The following is a 15,107-nucleotide window of genomic DNA, read 5'->3' on the forward strand; positions in this document are numbered from 1 at the left end:
AAAGGAAAACTTATGGATTATCAAATATAGATATGTATAGATATATATGTAAATATCTGTATATATCCATCCATAACCACTGTTTCCAATTTTTGCATATGGGGTTGGGGTGTCACTTCAACAGTGACAATCATCTATATCCACGGTTTACACCACTGGGTAGTTAGCCCTGCCATGGGTTTTCTTCCATATCATGCACTCACATGAACACACACACATATGGTCAGTTCAGAGTGTCTACCTACTGCAAGCCTTTGGAATGTGGGAGGAAACTGGAGCGCCCATAGGAAACCCACACAAACAGTGCAAGGACATGCAGACTCCGAACAGAAGGCACATAAGTCAAGAATCAAACTAGGGAACCTCTTGTGTCTTGCTGCGAGGTGACAACACTATCTGCTGTGCCATTGTATATGTAAATGTGAATATGCGTCTATTTTACAAACCCGAAATTTCACTTTTAAAAGACCGAGACTATGAAACTGAAACTCCAGAAGACCGACCACTCAGAACACTGACATACACTCCAGGTAAGTAACAATCACTTGGCCAACCCAGAAAACAAATTCAAACCGAAGCAAAGAAAACCCACCCATGTGGGAGGCTTTGCCCCTCATACCCCCCCCTTACCAACTCCAAAACTGCACTACCATGGGGGTGAGAGGCAAAGTGCAACATGGTGGCTAAGAGGTTACTTACCTGGAGTGAAATGTCAGTGTTCTGTGTGGTTGGTCTTCTGGAGTTTCGGTTTTGTCTTCTCTGTCTTTTAAAAGCCGGCTTTGTGAAGTAGACCCATATATATAAACATATATATATATATATATATATATATATATATATATATATATATATATATATATAGGTCCACTACTAAATTTCGAAATCCCGCAATCCTGACTTTCAGTATCCTGAACCCATAATGTCGAGATTGTGGATTATTGAAACTATAAAACAAAAAAAAAATGACAACATCTAAAACATGTTTTTGCAGGAGGGTAAGCCTCCCTGTACCTCCTCTCCCACACCCCCTGCAAATTAAGTATACTAACTCCAAGATCGTACTACAGTGAAAAGAATGGTAATGTTCCCGTTCCGCACTCTATAGTGATCTACATTACCGTTCTTTTCACTGTACAGTGATCTCAGAGTTAGTATATTTAGGTTGCAGGAGGTGTGGCGGGTGCAGGAGGGCTTGCCCCCCCTGCAAGAACATGTTTTTAGAACTTATCATTTTTTTTTGTTTTGTTTTATGGTTTTGATATTCCACAATCTTGACATTATGAGTTTGGGATATTGAAAGTCGAAATTGTGGGATTTCGAAATTTAGAATTGGACCCGTATGTGTATGTATCTATATATATATATATATATATATATGTATATATATATATATATATATATATATATATATATATATATATATATATATATATACACACACACACACACACACACACACACACACACACACACACACACACACACACACACACACACACATATACATATATACTCTACTGACTGACTTGCACAGTCCTCTAGGCACTCAAACATCTTACAGGTGTAGACATTGTTTCTGAAAATTAGGCTGAATATGCGGTAGCATTGTCGCCTCACAGCAAGATGTTGTGCCATTTGATTCTCAGCTAGAGCATCTTCTGTGTGGATGCATGCGTGAATGAGCTTGCCTTCGTTGAAGGTTGTGCATCAGGGCTGGTAACTCGGCACGTAAAAATCCACTACCAAACATTAGCGGACCGGAGTTTCCGCTGTGGTGACCCCTAACCGGGATAAGCCAAAAGACACAACAACACAACATGTAACCTGCCACTGGTCTAAATCACAGTTTAAAAGAATTATGGCATTTGAAATTAGTTTAACACCCTACCTTCAAGCTCTGCATTGCAAGTCTGTGAAAACAAGATTTTACTAATCACTGTTAACTTGACCAAAATGGAGCATCTGTCAAAATGTTAGAAGCAGAACTTGCATGTTATTAATCAGGCTTCTTCAATTTACTAGTATTTCCTGGTTGCTAGAACCAGCTCTAGGCTAATGTTCACCTCATTCTGTAAAAATAATTGCATTCTTTTTTGAAAGGTCCCCCCCCCCCCCCCCCCGATGGTATATTGACCCACACCAAGTTCATTTTCATTTCCATTTGGGTAGATGTTTGCCTCAGAGTTGGTTTCCTCTGTGGTTCTAGAAATATCGTTTCAATCATTTTGCAATACCTCTCACCTTGTTAGATATTGTTGTTTACATAAAAATATAAACAACAGCACTCTGTTGTTCCTATTTTCCATTTATACTTTGCAATATTTAGAGTTGATTTGACACAGTTGCACATAAAGGGTAAATGAATTGTTTAGAAAGGTATTAGCATGCATATAACACTGGTCAGACAGTAGAGCCCTTAAGATAACAATAAATGGAGCATACTCACAAGAAAATACTTTCTTATGGAGCTGGCCCTTTTCAGTGACTGTAAGTGACACACGTAGAATGTAGAAAAAGAAAATGTGAATGTTTGCGGACAGCACACATATCTGCAACAAACCAAATGGACAAGAAGATGTGGAAAGGATAAAAACAGGTCTTAAATTTAAATTGAGTAAAAAATAATGAGTTTGGGAAGCAATGACTTAGGAGAGAGGTATGCAGCTGGAAGTTAAGCATTAACAATCACAAAGTGGAAAGAAGCTTGTGAGAAGTCATATGAAATTATTTAAAAGTGAGAAAGGAATGAGAAAAACCAAAGATGAAGACAGGTGGATTACTGGAATGGACGAGAAGAGACATCCAAGTAGAAAAGAAGTTGATGATACCCCAGCTGAAGTATTATTTGCAGCCAGGGGACTTCATCTTTTTCCAAGAATATACACAGGAAAGAGGCAGCTCAAAGTAGGGAAACAAAAATAGTATATGTTTTTCAACAGATGTCATGTGAAGAGAGTTCAGTATAGCTTCATATTCATGATTTTGAAAAAAGAGAAATGGTAGTGGTCAGGTGACAGAAGCACATACCTTACAGTAATATATATATAGTGCCCTACTATTGTTCATACTTAAAAACAAATGTATGAGAAGAGGAGGACAGAGTCTGAAGGTAAAGGTTGATTGGCTCAGAGGAATTTTAAGTGATGGATGTTTGCAACAGCCTTACTGAAGAGGTAGTATGGGCAGAAACTGTGATAGAATTCAACAATGAATGGAAAAGGTATAAAACAGCTCTTATGGAGGATTTGCTTTTGGCTGTACTAGAGTTGCAGCTTGCCTGTAGAGAAAGAAATGGACATACTACATATGGCAGTTGGTCCTTATCTGCTGACAGAATCTATACCTCTATGTTTCCAGGAAGGTTATCCTATTGGGTAGCAGTACTGAACAAGCACAGTCAGGTATCAAGTACATCAAATAAGTCAGATAGGTTCATTAGAGTTCCAGTAAGTTGTTCAGGGTGTAATAGTTATAGACACTGAAATAAATTCCTAAAACCAGTTATTACAATGGAGATGAGATGAACCAAAATGCTAAAAAGTAAAAGGAAGAGAGAGCATGCAAGATGTTTGTACCCGTGTTTAAATCTGATAGCTTTTCCTTACATACTTGTTTCTTGCTGTATTTGAATCTCCCATAAAAATATAACATAATTAGAGATATGGTTAAAAAAGAACACTAATTAAAAGATGCTATGATATAAAGTTGAAGGCACAAAAATATATGAACCAAAAAAGTGCTTTTGCAAGAGAGTAAGTACCTCTACTTCCTCACATCTGTAGATATACTAACCACAAGCTAACCTTGGGGGCAAGTGAAAATTCTTTAACTCCACAGTTCTATGGTCATACCAAATGCGATGGAGGTTTTCAGTGGAACATGAGAGTTCATTATTACATCTCAGCTAGTCACATTTCATCAGAACAAAGTGCAGAATTTAGTAGGAATTTCAGCAGAACTAATTCTGTACAAAATAGAAGAAGCAACTAGAAGAGAATTTGCCAGTGTGTATTCTGTTTTATTTTTCAGTAGGCAACTAGTTCTAGCATCTAACTGAGAGTCTGACTATTCTCTGTCTTTATATTTTCAGAAAGTTGCACATGATAGACATTATACTTATATGAAAAGACATAATTCATGAAAACAATCGATGTAGAGTTCTCTGTAACAGAGAAGAAACAAAGAAATAATATGTGAGGTAGCTGTGGATTTAAACTGTCTTTCAACATGCACATCATTGTATGTAGTAAAAGATTCTTGTACTGAAACAAGACTCAGAATGATGCCTCAATAATATTCAATATGTGGGCATTAAGCAAGCAATAATGCCCAACAGGGAGTGTGTTCTGTAAATAATAACCGCCCAAGGATGTTCTGAGGCCCAACACTGGAGGTGCAGGGCCTCTGCACCCCTGGAAGGGCATTATTTACACAATAACATATACACCCTGGAGGGCATTATTGCACTTAGAGAATGGGCTGTCTGTTAAATTGACTGGGGACAGAAGTCACTAAATAATGAGTTGCATTTGAGTTTCAGACTTTATCATAGCTCTCAGCTAATCACAGACAAATCTCAATAGAATCAGGGACAGCGACAAATCCAAAAGTAATCGTTGACACTTTTAAACCACTAGTACTATTAATATGAGACACTGACAGAATAAGAAAATGTGAATTAATATACAATGTTAAGTTGTCTATCTCGCCTTCATTCTTGCTGGATGGGTTCGGAGCCGATCCTCGGCTCCGACTCGGCCACTCTAAAAGCTCGAGAGTTATTTCCACCGGCTCGAGGCTCCCCTATATCCCACAATGCTAGGCGGTAACTCCTCAGATCTCGTTTGCCGCTACAGCGATTGAGGTGCGTTCCTACCGGCTCAGGTTAGTTTTTGAAAAGAAACTAGTTTTCTTAGCGTTTTCCCCTCTTTTTAAGTTAGTTTTTCTAAATAGTTATATTGTGAGTAGTTCTATCCCATTTCCTGTTAATTTCCCTCCTTTCCCAAAAACTCTCCAGAAATTTTCCCTTGGGCCTTAGGCCCAGTCCCTCCCTTCCTAGTAGTGAGTGACTGTGTTTTGTAGGGATTTATTTTCTAAATACTTCTAACTTAATTTAATTTAGTTTAATTTATTTCTAAGTGTAATCGGGTGTGTGTGTTTGTGTGGTTACACTTTTCCCTTAGATATGTCTAAGGAACCAAAGGTCTCAGGCTTTAAGAAGTGTGACTCGTGCTGTCAGAAGATGTCTCTGACAGACGGTCACACTTCTTGTGTACTGCCTGGGACCTTTGCACCTGTAGGACTCATGTGCTGTTTGCCATGGCTTCAGCCCTAGAGTCCTGCAGGAGCAAAAAAATAAACTTATTTTAAGGGGCTTATTAAAGCCTGAGGGTCCCTCGACTCAGTCCTCGGGGAAACCCTCTAAGCCTTCCAGACCTTCGGCTCCAGCCTCTGAGCCATCTTCTGGAGGTCCTAAGGCTATTCGAACATCGGCTCCGGCCGGAGCCGATGAATCTCGAACACTTGCCTCTACGGTGTCCTTGGCTCCGGCCGGAGCCGAGGAAGACATAACTGAGTCGGCTCTGATCAAGTTGTCGGAACCGACATCTAGAAAGAGGTCCCGATCTCCATCTATCGGCTCTGTTCATTCTGCTCCAGCATCACCTTTACTGTCTGAATGGAGCCATAGATCCCACTCTTCTAGGTCTTCCAGGTTATCGGACCATGACCTTCAGAGAGTAGTGAGTCGACTTCTTAAGTCCGAGGCACTAGCCCAGATGCTTCAAAGTCCGACTCAACAGTCGAGAACTATTCCCATCACTCAAATTGTTCCTCCTCTGGCTCTTTTGAGTTCAGAGCCGGGGCGGCTCGGACCCGAGACTGTGGTGGCGTCGGAACCAATACCTTTGTCTTCGGTTCCATCGTCTGCTCCGATGTCTTCCTTGGAAGAATCTTGGTGCTGGACTTCCCTCGTTGGCTCCGAGGGGGCGAGTGGCATCGGACCCTTGTCCGGCCCCGCTCTCCCTCTCGGTGCTTCGGCGCTGGTGAGTTCGGCTCCATCGGCCTCGGAGCCATCACTGTCGGTGCCGGGGGAGGTTTTCAGTTTTTCGGAATGGAGACCTCCGGCTCTGCCTGACAGGGGTGCCTTCGAGGTCATGAGGAGCGTGTTAGAACCATGTTCAACTCCACAGTCGGCTCCTTCTGCCCCTCCCTCCATGGTGCCTCCGGTGATTTCTACTCACTCTCTCATCCCTGACCGTAGAGAGCCAGCTCCTCAAGTTTCCCCAGTGGGGATCTCCTCCTCTTCCGAGGCCTCTCCTGACCCAGTAGGAGAGCCCCCTAGGAAGAGGCAGTGCAAGAGGAAGCACATTGACTCCCCTGAGTCTGTCACCTCTGACACTGATTTAGAGGATTCTGAAGGTTCCCCTCGTTCCCCCTCTGAAGATGTCTCCTTTGCAGACATCCTTGAAATCTTAAAACAGAGGGGGAATTGGCCAGCCCTCAACCCTTCAGAGGATGAATCAGTGTATCTTGAGGCGTTTGGCTCTCGCCCTTCCACCTCCTGGGTGTCCCCTCCCTTTGACCCCCTTATGCAAGTGGTGGCAAAGAAGGCTTGGGCGGCTCCTGATTCAGTGGAACCCACCCCCAGGAAACCATCAAAATTCATTACGGCTCCCAAGGACAAAGAATTTTTAACCAAAGGCGTCTCTGTTGATGCTATGGTGGTGGCTGCAGCCACCAGGAAGGAGTTAGCTGATCCTTCGGTGCCTGTTCATCCTCCTAACAAGGAGTCTAGGTCGATGGACAGGTATGGGAAGCAGATGTTCTCGTCAGTGACCTTTACTATGAGATCGCTGAATTACCTGTGTCATTTTACTCGTCTTCAGAGGGATTTGCTCAAGGAAGCGAGTGAAATGTTGAAGGACCCAACAGCTGCGGGTTTTCAGGATAGAATGAATTCTCAGCTGGCAACCCTTAATTCTATAACTAACTCCTCCATGCGCCTCCTTTCATATGTGGCAGATGGAGCAAGTAGAGCGGCAGGTACAGGTGTAGCCTTGCGTAGGCATGCCTGGATGCGGCTATGTAACTTTGCGGACCCTTTCAAGGCGTCCTTCACTAATTCCCCCTTTGATGGATCATCCCTCTTTGGTCCTCAAGTGAAGGAAACCCTGACTAGGTGCGAGACTGATGGCAAAACTCTCTCTGCTGTAGGAGTCCATTTTTCTACTCCTTCTAGACCTTACCCCAAAGGCCAGAAGGGGGGAAAGATGTGGTTCTGCAAACAATCTCAAGGAGATTTGCCTGACGCACAGAGTCGATTCCCCTCTAGAGGCAGAGGGGGGAACAATAATGGTAGACGCCGTCCTAGAGGCAGAGGGGGCCCGCAGAATCAGGGCAGTCGAGAATCCTTTTCCGACAAGCCCTTTCAGCATCCCTGAGGTGTTGCCCGACTGTCCACCTTCGGAGGCAGTTGGGGGAAGATTGTCGCTGTACCCAGAAGCCTGGCTATCCCTAACTCAAGACAAGTGGGTACAGTCTATCATTTCCGAGGGCTAAAGAATCCCTTTTCTTTTCATTCCAAAGCAATCCAAAAAATCCCTTCCAGACGTTCCACCCAGTCAAAGGGAGCAAGCAGTATTAGAAATTTCAAAGCTGCTCGCAAAAAGAGCCATTCAACCAGTTCCAGCAGACCAAACAGGATCCGGAATCTACTCCAAATTCTTTTTAGTTCCAAATGAAAACAGGGGACTGGAGACCCATTCTGGATCTCAGCAACTTGAACAAGTTTGTCAAGAAAACAAAGTTCCGGATGGTCACGCTGCAGTCCATTCTACCCCTTTTGGGGCGAGACAACTGGATGTGCTCGATAGATCTCCAGGACACGTACTATCACATCAGAATGAGTCGACGCTCCAGGAGGTTTCTCCGCTTCAGGCTGGGAACCAGTCATTTTCAATTCAGAGCCCTGCCCTTTGGTCTCACTACAGCCCCCCGAGTGTTTACCAAATGCATGGCAGTGGTAGCATCTCATCTGAGACGACAAGGATTCCAGGTGTTTCCTTATTTAGATGACTGGCTCCTTACAGCCCTCACCAAGCATCTTTTACTTCTCGCCAGAGACTACACCTTTCACACATGTCAGGCACTAGGCATTTCAATAAACTACGAAAAGTCTGTCTTGTCGCCTTGTCATGTTATTACCTTCATAGTCGCAAATCTAGACACAGTCAATATGTCAGCCAGACTCACACAGCAGAGAATAGCAGACATACACAGACATGTCTCTCTTGTCTTGCAGAGCAACAAAGTCAAAGCCAGACTGATCCTGAAAGTCTTAGGGATCATGGAGGCGGCCATCCCCCTTCTACCATTAGCTCGCTTCCATATGAGGATTTTACAATGGATGCTTTTCACACAATGGTCTTACCAACGACTTCCAATGTCCCATCCTATTCGGATAACTCAATCGTGCAAGAATCATCTCTCTTGGTGGATCACATCTCCCCAGCTCCTCCTAGGGAGACCTTTTGTCCCTCCCCCTCCAGTTGCTACAGTGACAACGGACACCTCCCTGATCGGGTGGGGGGGGGGCATTACCAAGGCAGGACAGTCCAGGGCATGTGGCAACCGTTCGAGTGCCACTTGCACATAAACATCCTAGAGATGAGAGCAGTGCTTCTAGCATTGCAAGCTTTACAAGACTCTCTTCCCAAGGGAACTATAGCAATTCAGACATACAACATGTCTGTAGTGTGGTACATCAACAAACAAGGTGGAACCAGGTCTTACCCCCTATGTCGAGAGGCACTCAGACTGTGGCAATGGGCGATTTCTTCTCAGCGATTTCTGTTAGCAATGCACATCCCCGGGAAGTCCAATGTGATTGCAGACAAATTGAGCAGAGCTATTCTCATGCCTCACGAGTGGTCTCTGAAGAATTCAGTGTTGGAGAAAGTTTTTCGAAAGTGGGGCCGGCCTTGCTGCGACCTTTTTGCTACTCCCCAAAACAGCAAGTGCGACGATTTTTTCACCCTCTTTCCCCAACCAGGCCACCCCAGCAGAGACGCTGTAGTGCACGTTTGGCCCCGGGGACTTTTGTATGCTTTTCCTCCCTTCCCACTGATATCTCAGCTGATACAGAAAGCCATCGCTCAGGAAGCTTCCATGATCCTCATTGCCCCTTACTGGCCTCGACAGGTTTGGTTCCCATTTCTCCACCGTTATCTGTTGGAGCAACCTTGGCATCTGGACCCAGTTCCAGACCTCTTGACCCATCAGTCAACAACAACACAACATGTAACCTGCCACTGGTCTAAATCACAGTTTAAAAGAATTATGGCATTTGAAATTAGTTTAACACCCTACCTTCAAGCTCTGCATTGCAAGTCTGTGAAAACAAGATTTTACTAATCACTGTTAACTTGACCAAAATGTAGCATCTGTCAAAATTTTAGAAGCAGAACTTGCATGTTATTAATCAGGCTTCTTCAATTTACTAGTATTTCCTGGTTGCTAGAACCTGCTCTAGGCTAATGTTCACCTCATTCTGTAAAAATAATTGCATTCTTTTTTGAAAGGTCCCCCCCCGATGGTATATTGACCCACACCAAGTTCATTTTCATTTCCATTTGGGTAGATGTTTGCCTCAGAGTTGGTTTCCTCTGTGGTTCTAGAAATATCGTTTCAATCATTTTGCAATACCTCTCACCTTGTTAGATATTGTTGTTTACATAAAAATATAAACAACAGCACTCTGTTGTTCCTATTTTCCATTTATACTTTGCAATATTTAGAGTTGATTTGACACAGTTGCACATAAAGGGTAAATGAATTGTTTAGAAAGGTATTAGCATGTATATAACACAGACAGTAGAGCCCTTAAGATAACAATAAATGGAGCATACTCACAAGAAAATACTTTCTTATGGAGCTGGCCCTTTTCAGTGACTGTAAGTGACACACGTAGAATGTAGAAAAAGAAAATGTGAATGTTTGCTGACAGCACACATATCTGCAACAAACCAAATGGACAAGAAGATGTGGAAAGGATAAAAACAGGTCTTAAATTTAAATTGAGTAAAAAATAATGAGTTTGGGAAGCAATGACTTAGGAGAGAGGTATGCAGCTGGAAGTTAAGCATTAACAATCACAAAGTGGAAAGAAGCTTGTGAGAAGTCATATGAAATTATTTAAAAGTGAGAAAGGAATGAGAAAAACCAAAGATGACAGGTGGATTACTGGAATGGACGAGAAGAGACATCCAAGTAGAAAAGAAGTTGATGATACCCCAGCTGAAGTATTATTTGCAGCCAGGGGACTTCATCTTTTTCCAAGAATATACACAGGAAAGAGGCAGCTCAAAGTAGGGAAACAAAAATAGTATATGTTTTCAACAGATGTCATGTGAAGAGAGTTCAGTATAGCTTCATATTCATGATTTTGAAAAAAGAGAAATGGTAGTGGTCAGGTGACAGAAGCACATACCTTACAGTAATATATATATAGTGCCCTACTATTGTTCATACTTAAAAACAAATGTATGAGAAGAGGAGGACAGAGTCTGAAGGTAAAGGTTGATTGGCTCAGAGGAATTTTAAGTGATGGATGTTTGCAACAGCCTTACTGAAGAGGTAGTATGGGCAGAAACTGTGATAGAATTCAACAATGAATGGAAAAGGTATAAAACAGCTCTTATGGAGGATTTGCTTTTGGCTGTACTAGAGCTGCAGCTTGCCTGTAGAGAAAGAAATGCACATACTACATATGGCAGTTGGTCCTTATCTGCTGACAGAATCTATACCTCTATGTTTCCAGGAAGGTTATCCTATTGGGTAGCAGTACTGAACAAGCACAGTCAGGTATCAAGTACATCAAATAAGTCAGATAGGTTCATTAGAGTTCCAGTAAGTTGTTCAGGGTGTAATAGTTATAGACACTGAAATAAATTCCTAAAACCAGTTATTACAATGGAGATGAGATGAACCAAAATGCTAAAAAGTAAAAGGAAGAGAGAGCATGCAAGATGTTTGTACCCGTGTTTAAATCTGATAGCTTTTCCTTACATACTTGTTTCTTGCTGTATTTGAATCTCCCATAAAAATATAACATAATTAGAGATATGGTTAAAAAAGAACACTAATTAAAAGATGCTATGATATAAAGTTGAAGGCACAAAAATATATGAACCAAAAAAGTGCTTTTGCAAGAGAGTAAGTACCTCTACTTCCTCACATCTGTAGATATACTAACCACAAGCTAACCTTGGGGACAAGTGAAAATTCTTTAACTCCACAGTTCTATGGTCATACCAAATGCGATGGAGGTTTTCAGTGGAACATGAGAGTTCATTATTACATCTCAGCTAGTCGCATTTCATCAGAACAAAGTGCAGAATTTAGTAGGAATTTCAGCAGAACTAATTCTGTACAAAATAGAAGGAGCAACTAGAAGAGAATTTGCCAGTGTGTATTCTGTTTTATTTTTCAGTAGGCAACTAGTTCTAGCATCTAACTGAGAGTCTGACTATTCTCTGTCTTTATATTTTCAGAAAGTTGCACATGATAGACATTATACTTATATGAAAAGACATAATTCATGAAAACAATCAATGTAGAGTTCTCTGTAACAGAGAAGAAACAAAGAAATAATATGTGAGGTAGCTGTGGATTTAAACTGTCTTTCAACATGCACATCATTGTATGTAGTAAAAGATTCTTGTACTGAAACAAGACTCAGAATGATGCCTCAATAATATTCAATATGTGGGCATTAAGCAAGCAATAATGCCCAACAGGGAGTGTGTTCTGTAAATAATAACCGCCAAGGATGTTCTGAGGCCCAACACTGGAGGTGCAGGGCCTCTGCACCCCTGGAAGGGCATTATTTACACAATAACATATACACCCTGGAGGGCATTATTGCACTTAGAGAATGGGCTGTCTGTTAAATTGACTGGGGACAGAAGTCACTAAATAATGAATTGCATTTGAGTTTCAGACTTTATCATAGCTCTCAGCTAATCACAGACAAATCTCAATAGAATCAGGGACAGCGACAAATCCAAAAGTAATCGTTGACACTTTTAAACCACTAGTACTATTAATATGAGACACTGACAGAATAAGAAAATGTGAATTAATATACAATGTTAAGTTGTCTATCTCGCCTTCATTCTTGCTGGATGGGTTCGGAGCCGATCCTCGGCTCCGACTCGGCCACTCTAAAAGCTCGAGAGTTATTTCCACCGGCTCGAGGCTCCCCTATATCCCACAATGCTAGGCGGTAACTCCTCAGATCTCGTTTGCCGCTACAGCGATCGAGGTGTGTTCCTACCGGCTCAGGTTAGTTTTTGAAAAGAAACTAGTTTTCTTAGCGTTTTCCCCTCTTTTTAAGTTAGTTTTTCTAAATAGTTATATTGTGAGTAGTTCTATCCCATTTCCTGTTAATTTCCCTCCTTTCCCAAAAACTCTCCAGAAATTTTCCCTTGGGCCTTAGGCCCAGTCCCTCCCTTCCTAGTAGTGAGTGACTGTGTTTTGTAGGGATTTATTTTCTAAATACTTCTAACTTAATTTAATTTAGTTTAATTTATTTCTAAGTGTAATCGGGTGTGTGTGTTTGTGTGGTTACACTTTTCCCCTTAGACATGTCTAAGGAATCAAAGGTCTCAGGCTTTAAGAAGTGTGACTCGTGCTGTCAGAAGATGTCTCTGACAGACGGTCACACTTCTTGTGTGTACTGCCTGGGACCTTTGCACCTGTAGGACTCATGTGCTGTTTGCCATGGCTTCAGCCCTAGAGTCCTGCAGGAGCAAAAAAATAAACTTATTTTAAGGGGCTTATTAAAGCCTGAGGGTCCCTCGACTCAGTCCTCGGGGAAACCCTCTAAGCCTTCCAGACCTTCGGCTCCAGCCTCTGAGCCATCTTCTGGAGGTCCTAAGGCTATTCGAACATCGGCTCCGGCCGGAGCCGATGAATCTCGAACACTTGCCTCTACGGTGTCCTTGGCTCCGGCCGGAGCCGAGGAAGACATAACTGAGTCGGCTCCGATCAAGTTGTCGGAACCGACATCTAGAAAGAGGTCCCGATCTCCATCTATCGGCTCTGTTCATTCTGCTCCAGCATCACCTTTACTGTCTGAATGGAGCCATAGATCCCACTCTTCTAGGTCTTCCAGGTTATCGGACCATGACCTTCAGAGAGTAGTGAGTCGACTTCTTAAGTCCGAGGCACTAGCCCAGATGCTTCAAAGTCCGACTCAACAGTCGAGAACTATTCCCATCACTCAAATTGTTCCTCCTCTGGCTCTTTTGAGTTCAGAGCCGGGGCGGCTCGGACCCGAGACTGTGGTGGCGTCGGAACCAATACCTTTGTCTTCGGTTCCATCGTCTGCTCCGATGTCTTCCTTGGAAGAATCTTGGTGCTGGACTTCCCTCGTTGGCTCCGAGGGGGCGAGTGGCATCGGACCCTTGTCCGACCCCGCTCTCCCTCTCGGTGCTTCGGCGCTGGTGAGTTCGGCTCCATCGGCCTCGGAGCCATCACTGTCGGTGCCGGGGGAGGTTTTCAGTTTTTCGGAACGGAGACCTCCGGCTCTGCCTGACAGGGGTGCCTTCGAGGTCATGAGGAGCGTGTTAGAACCATGTTCAACTCCACAGTCGGCTCCTTCTGCCCCTCCCTCCATGGTGCCTCCGGTGATTTCTACTCACTCTCTCATCCCTGACCGTAGAGAGCCAGCTCCTCAAGTTTCCCCAGTGGGGATCTCCTCCTCTTCCGAGGCCTCTCCTGACCCGGTAGGAGAGCCCCCTAGGAAGAGGCAGTGCAAGAGGAAGCACATTGACTCCCTGAGTCTGTCACCTCTGACACTGATTTAGAGGATTCTGAAGGTTCCCCTCGTTCCCCCTCTGAAGATGTCTCCTTTGCAGACATCCTTGAAATCTTAAAACAGAGGGGGAATTGGCCAGCCCTCAACCCTTCAGAGGATGAATCAGTGTATCTTGAGGCGTTTGGCTCTCGCCCTTCCACCTCCTGGGTGTCCCCTCCCTTTGACCCCCTTATGCAAGTGGTGGCAAAGAAAGCTTGGGCGGCTCCTGATTCAGTGGAACCCACCCCCAGGAAACCATCAAAATTCATTACGGCCCCCAAGGACAAAGAATTTTTAACCAAAGGCGTCTCTGTTGATGCTATGGTGGTGGCTGCAGCCACCAGGAAGGAGTTAGCTGATCCTTCGGTGCCTGTTCATCCTCCTAACAAGGAGTCTAGGTCGATGGACAGGTATGGGAAGCAGATGTTCTCATCAGTGACCTTTACTATGAGATCGCTGAATTACCTGTGTCATTTTACTCGTCTTCAGAGGGATTTGCTCAAGGAAGCGAGTGAAATGTTGAAGGACCCAACAGCTGCGGGTTTTCAGGATAGAATGAATTCTCAGCTGGCAACCCTTAATTCTATAACTAACTCCTCCATGCGCCTCCTTTCATATGTGGCAGATGGAGCAAGTAGAGCGGCAGGTACAGGTGTAGCCTTGCGTAGGCATGCCTGGATGCGGCTATGTAACTTTGCGGACCCTTTCAAGGCGTCCTTCACTAATTCCCCCTTTGATGGATCATCCCTCTTTGGTCCTCAAGTGAAGGAAACCCTGACTAGGTGCGAGACTAATGGCAAAACTCTCTCTGCTGTAGGAGTCCATTTTTCTACTCCTTCTAGACCTTACCCCAAAGGCCAGAAGGGGGGAAAGATGTGGTTCTGCAAACAATCTCAAGGAGATTTGCCTGACGCACAGAGTCGATTCCCCTCTAGAGGCAGAGGGTGGAACAATAATGGTAGACGCCGTCCTAGAGGCAGAGGGGGCCCGCAGAATCAGGGCAGTCGAGAATCCTTTTCCGACAAGCCCTTTCAGCATCCCTGAGGTGTTGCCCGACTGTCCACCTTCGGAGGCAGTTGGGGGAAGATTGTCGCTGTACCCAGAAGCCTGGCTATCCCTAACTCAAGACAAGTGGGTACAGTCTATCATTTCCGAAGGCTACAGAATCCCTTTTCTTTTCATTCCAAAGCAATCCAAAAAATCCCTTCCAGACGTTCCACCCAGTCAAAGGGAGCAAGCAGCATTA

The sequence above is a fragment of the Protopterus annectens genome, chromosome 4.part0 (assembly GCF_019279795.1).
Source record: "Protopterus annectens isolate FY-2018-M chromosome 4.part0, PAN1.0, whole genome shotgun sequence".
Classification (NCBI taxonomy): Eukaryota; Metazoa; Chordata; order Ceratodontiformes; family Protopteridae; genus Protopterus; species Protopterus annectens.